The sequence below is a fragment of the Oenanthe melanoleuca genome, chromosome 27 (assembly GCF_029582105.1).
Source record: "Oenanthe melanoleuca isolate GR-GAL-2019-014 chromosome 27, OMel1.0, whole genome shotgun sequence".
Taxonomy (NCBI): domain Eukaryota; kingdom Metazoa; phylum Chordata; class Aves; order Passeriformes; family Muscicapidae; genus Oenanthe; species Oenanthe melanoleuca.
In genome coordinates this window covers 4,323,375-4,329,538 of record NC_079360.1, presented here as the reverse complement: position 1 = coordinate 4,329,538, position 6,164 = coordinate 4,323,375, and positions in this window count along the sequence as shown.

The window sequence follows — 6,164 nt, the reverse complement described above, 5'->3', positions numbered from 1 at the left end:
AAGAAGTGGGATATCATAAAACAGGAAGAGAAACATCACTAAAGAGGGAAAGGATTATCCTAAAACTGGGAGAGGAACATCCCAAAATAGGGACCTGAATATCCTAAAGCAGGGAGGGGAATATCCCAAAATAAGGAGAGGAACATCCCAGAAGATGGAGGTTAATATCCTAAAATAGGGAGAGGAACATCCCAAAATAAGAAGAAGAAAATCCCAAAATAGGGAGAGGAATATCCTAAAACAGGAATGGGAATATCCCAAAATAAGGACAGGAATACCCTAAAACTAGGAGAGGAATATCCTAAAATAGGGACAGGAATATCCCAAAACTGGAAGAGGAATATTCCAAAATAGGGAGAGGAATATCCTAAAACAGGGAGAGGAACATCCCAAAACAGGGAAGAGAATATCCCAAAATAAGGAGAAGGAAATCCCAAAACAGGGAGAGGAATATCCCAAAACTGGAAGAGGAATATTCCAAAATTGGAAGAGGAAAATCCCAAAACAGGGAAGGGAATTTCCCAAACCCGGCTGCAAACCGACCCCAAAAAATCCCACCCCACACCTGTGGGGTTTTAGGGCTCAGCTCCAGGAGGGATTTTTTTGGGAAGAGTTCAGGGCATGGAAGGATAAAAATTATGGATTTTTTGGAGGTTTTGGGCTTTTTTTTTCCCTGGAGAATGCACGGAAAAAATTTTTTTAACCCAAAATAAAACTGCACTGGCTCAGGATCCTGCTGGGCCCCAAACCCCAAAATCCCAGTCCCAGTTTTGGGGTCTGACCCCATGGACTCACCAGGATCCTTTATTTGATATGGGGGAATTTTTTTGGGATCCCCCATGGATCCATCCCACTCATCCTGCCGGCCCCAAATCCCAAAAATCCCCTTCCCACTCCCGGTTTTGGGGTCTGACCCCATTCCCTGGCTCTGTCCCTGTGAACAGCCACGATCCCATCATGGTTATAGGGGAATTTGGGGGAAAAAGGGGATTTACAGCTCCTTCTACCCCATGGATCCAAACCTGGAAAATCCCAATCTGCTGATCCCAATTCCTCAATCCTACAAAAAAAATCCCACAGCTGCTCCAAGCCTTTGTTTTTGGGGTTTTGGCATCATGGGGTGGCCAGGACAGGGCTAGAGGAGACACAGACCCCACAAAATTCCAGTTTTTTTTCCAGAAGGGCAGGAAACGACTCCATGACCTCAAAATCAGAATTCCCGGGAGCGCCACTGAATCCTTGGAATGGGAAAAAAAAAAAAAACCTCAGCCAAGCCCTTTTATCCTCATTTCCCCGGATTTTTTGGGACTGTTCCCCCAAAAAAAAGATTTTGGTGGCTCCTGGCGACGGATCCGAAATCTGAGTGTGACAAAATGTGTTTGAGGCTTTAAAAAAAAAACAAAATAATAAAAAGCGTGGAACGGGAGCGGAAAATCCGTCGGAAATTCGCTTTATTCCTTTGTTGGGATAATTGAGGAGGGGTTGAATTATTTATGGAGCGTTTTGTAACGTGCCAGAAAAACCTGCGGGAATCTCCTTCTGATCCCGGTGACACCTGAGGGGTGGAAATTTGGGAATTTTGGAGGGAAAAGAGAAAGGGGGAGGCTGAAGGCGGCTCCTCGGGTTTTCCAGGGAGGGCGGAGCTGTCCGTCCTGTGCTTGGGATTTGGGAGGGAAGGGGAAGGGCGGGGGTGTTCCCAGCTTGGATTCACAGCTGGAATCATGGATTCACAGCTGGAATCAAGAATTCCCAGCTGGAATAATGGATTTCCAGTTTGGATTCCCAGCTGGAATCATGAATTCCCAGTTGGAGTAATGGTTTCACAGCTGGAATCACAGATTTCCAGTTTGGATTCTCAGCTGGAATAATGAATTCCCAGTTGGAATAATGGATTCACAGCTGGGATCATGGACTCACATTTGGAATCAAGAATTCCCAGTTGGAATCATGAATTCACAGTTGGAATCATGAATTCACATTTGGAATCATGAATTCCCAGTTGGAATCAAGAATTCCCAGTTGGAATCACGAATTCCCAGCTGGAATAATGAATTCCCGGTTGGAATAATGAATTCCCTGCTGGACTAATGGATTCACAGCTGGAATTTTGGATTTCCACATGGAACCATGAATTCCCAGCTGGAATAATGAATTCCCAGATGCAATCATGGATTCTCAATTGGAATCATTAATTCCCAGTTTGGATTCCCAGATGGAACCCTGGATTTCCAGCTGGAATCAAGAATTCACTGCTGGAATCATGGATTCACATCTGGAATAATGAATTCCCTACTGGAACCGTGAATTCCTTGCTAGAATAAAGGATTTCCAGTTGGAATCATGAATTCCCAGCTGAAATCATGAATTCCCAGCTGCAATCATGGATTCCCATTTGGAATCATGAATTCCCACCTGGAATCAAGATTTCACAGCTGGAATCATGAATTCCCTGCTGGAATCATGGATTCACAGCTGGAATCAAGAATTCACAGTTGGAATCACGGATTCCCAGTTTGGATTCCCAGATGAAATCAAGAATTCCCAGTTGGAATCATGAGTTTCCAGTTTGGATTCCCAGATGGAATCAAGAATTCCCAGCTGGAATCACAGATTCCCATCTGGAATAATGAATTCCCAGCTGGAACCATGATTCCCAGTTGGAATAATGGATTCCCAGTTGGAATAATGGATTCCCAGCTGGAATAATGGATTCCCAGCTGGAACTCTGGATTCCCAGCTGGAATCAAGAATTCCCAGCTGGAGTCATGGATTCACATCTGGAATCTTGGATTCCCAGCTTGGATTCACAGTGAATCCCGGAATTCTGAATTCCCAGATTTTGATCTCAGCCTCACCCGCTCGCCCTCCAGCCCTGGGAACACCCGAGCTTCCCAAACTTCCCATGGGAGGGAGATAAAATCTGGGGAAAACTCCCAGTTTTCACCCTCCGGAATTTTATTGGCAGCCAAAAATTCCCTGGAGGTCCGGGAATGTGATTCCCATGGAGAGAATCCATCCCACGGCGAGATTCCCGCGGGAATTTGATGGGGTTGGGATGGCGCGGGAGCAGCAGAGGGGCGTGGCCTGGTGACACCTGGGGGACACAAGGGAGGATTTTGGGAGGATTTTGGGAGGATTTGGGGAGGATTTGGGGAGGATTTGGGGAGGAGGAGGGGGAGGAAGGCAGGGGAGGCTCCATCGTCCTTGAGTGTCCTTGGGAGGCTCCGCGGCTCGGGAAGAGAAAAATCCCCGAACGCTGCGGGCTTGGATCGCGGGGAGGGAGGGAGGAGAGAGGGAGAGAGGGAGGGAGGGAGGAGGGAGGAAGGAAAAGAGGGAGGGAGGAAAAAGGAAAAGAGGGAAAGAAAGAGGGAAAGAGGGAGGGAGGGAGGGAGAGAGGGAGGGAGGGAGGGAGGGAGGGAGGGAGGGAGGGAAAGAGGGAAAGAGGGAGGGAGGGAGGGAGGGATGGAGAGAGGGAAAGAGGGAGAGAGGGAGGGAGGGAGGAAAAGAGGGAGGGAGGGAAAAAGGAAAAGAGGGAGGGAGGGAAAGAGGGAGGGAGGAAGAAAAAGAGGGAGGGAGGGAACAGCGCCACACCCTGACAGGACCTGGGGACCTTCGGAGAGGAATTCAGATCCCACATTTCCCAGTTTGGAGCGGGAATTCAGCTCCCACACTTCCCAGTTTGGAACTGGAATTCAGGTGCCATAATTCCAGTTTGGAGCTAGGATTCATCTCCCACATTTCCCAGTTTAGGACTCGGATTCATCTCCCACATTTCCCAGTTTTTCCCAGCTCCCACAATTCCCAGTTTGGAGCTGGGATTCATCTCCCACATTTCCCAGTGTGGAGCTGGGACGTATTTCCCAAAATTCCCAGTTTGGAGCCAGAATTCTGCTCCTACATTTCCCAGATTTGAGCTGGGATTCATCTCCCACATTTCCCTGTTTTTCACAGCTCCCACAAATCCAAGTTTGGAGCTGGAATCCATCTCCCACAATTCCCAGTTTAGAACCGGAATCCATCTCCCACATTTCCCAGTTTGGAGCTGGGATTCATCTCCCACATTTCCCAGTTTGGAGCTGGGATTCATCTCCCACATTCCCAGTTTAGAACCGGAATCCATCTCCCACATTTCCCAGTTTCCCATCTCCCACATTCCCAGTTTTCCCAGCTCCCACATTTCCCGGTTTGGAACTGGAATCCATCTCCCACATTCCCAGTTTAGAACCAGAATCCATCTCCAACATTCCCAGTTTCTCCATCTCCCACATTCCCAATTTCCCTCCTCCCACAGTTCCCAGTTTAGAACCAGAATCCATCTCCCACATTTCTCAGTTTAGAGCTTGAATTCATCTCCCACATTTCCCAGTTTGGAACTGGAATCAATCTCCCACATTCCCAGTTTCCCATCTCCCACATTCCCAGTTTCCCATCTCCTACATTCCCAGTTTCCTATCTCCCACATTTCCCAGTTTGGAACCGAATCCATCTCCCACATTCCCAGTTCCTCATCTCCCACATTCCCAGTTTCCCATCTCCCACATTTCCCAGTTTGGAACTGGAATCCATCTCTCACATATCTCACTTTAGAACTGGAATCCATTTCCCACAATTCCCAGTTTAGAACTGGAATCCAGCTCCCACATTTCCCAGTTTGGAACTGGAATCCAACTCTCACATATCTCACTTTAGAACTGGAATCCATCTCCCACATTTCCCATTTTTTTCCATCTCCCACAATTCCCAGTTTAGAACCGGAATCCAGTTCCCACATTCCCAGTTTCCCCATCTCCCACATTCCCAGTTCCCCATCTCCCACATTCCCAGTTTCCCATCTCCCATATTCCCAGTTTAGAACTGGAATCCATCTCCCACATTTCCCAGTTTGGAACCTGAATCCATCTCCCACATTCCCAGTTTCCCCATCTCCCACATTCCCAGTTTGGAACTGGAATCCATCTCTCACATATCTCACTTTAGAACTGGAATCCATTTCCCACAATTCCCGTTTAGAACCGGAATCCAACTCCCACATTCCCAGTTTAGAACCGGAATCCATCTCCCACATTCCCAGTTTGGAACTGGAATCCATCTCCCACAATTCCCAGTTTAGAACCGGAATCCATCTCCCACATTTCCCAGTTTGGAACTGGAATCCATCTCCCACATTCCCAGTTTGGAACCGGAATCCATCTCCCACATTCCCAGTTTCCCATCTCCCACATTCCCAATTTCCCCATCTCCACATTCCCAGTTCCACATTCCCAGTTTTCCCAGTTTTCCCAGTTCCCAGACCCCTCCCCTGCCTCCTCAACCCGAACATTTCATCAGCGTGAGAACAACACCAACAACCCCAAATCGTTTTTTTCTCCTTCCCCTTCCTTCTCCTCCCACCCTCTCCATCATCTGCTGGAGATGAATCTCCAAAAAAACAACAACAAAAAAATTTTAAAAACCCAAAAAAAAAAAAAGAAATAAAACCCCAAACCCATCATTTGATTCGGGAAGAGGGGGAGGGAGGGATAAAATAAAACCAGCTGACGGCGAAGTTCCATTGTGGGGAAGAGCCTGGAGAGCCCTCGAGCCCCGCGGCAGCTGCAGCTCGGGGCGGGCGAGGGGCGGAGGCTCCGTGGGGGCGGATTTGGGGCGGCCCCAAAATTTGGGGGGTTCGGGGGAGCCGGGTCGGGGCGCGGAGCCCCCATTTGTGGGGTGGGAAAAGGGGGAGCCCGCAGGTTCGGGGGGATTGGGGCTGATCCAGCTGGGATTCGGGTCTGGAGGTCTGTGGGGTCGTGGAGATTCATGGGATTTTAGGGGGTCAGGGGGATTTTAGGGGGTCAGGGGATTTTTATGGGATCAGGGGATTTTATGGGATCGGGGAATGGTTTGGGGTCACGGAGTGATTTGGGGTCATGGAGTGATTTGGGATCATGGAGTGATTTGGGGTCACGGAATTTCATGGGATCAGGGAATGAATTTTGGTCACGGAATGATTTGAGATCAGGGAATGAATTGGGATCATGGAATGATTTGGGGTCATGGAATGATTTGGGATAATGGAATTTCATGGGATCAGGGAATGATTTGGGATCATGGAAATCCATGGGATCATAAAATGTCATGGGATCACAGAGTGATTTGGGGTCATGGAGTGATTTGGGATCACGGAA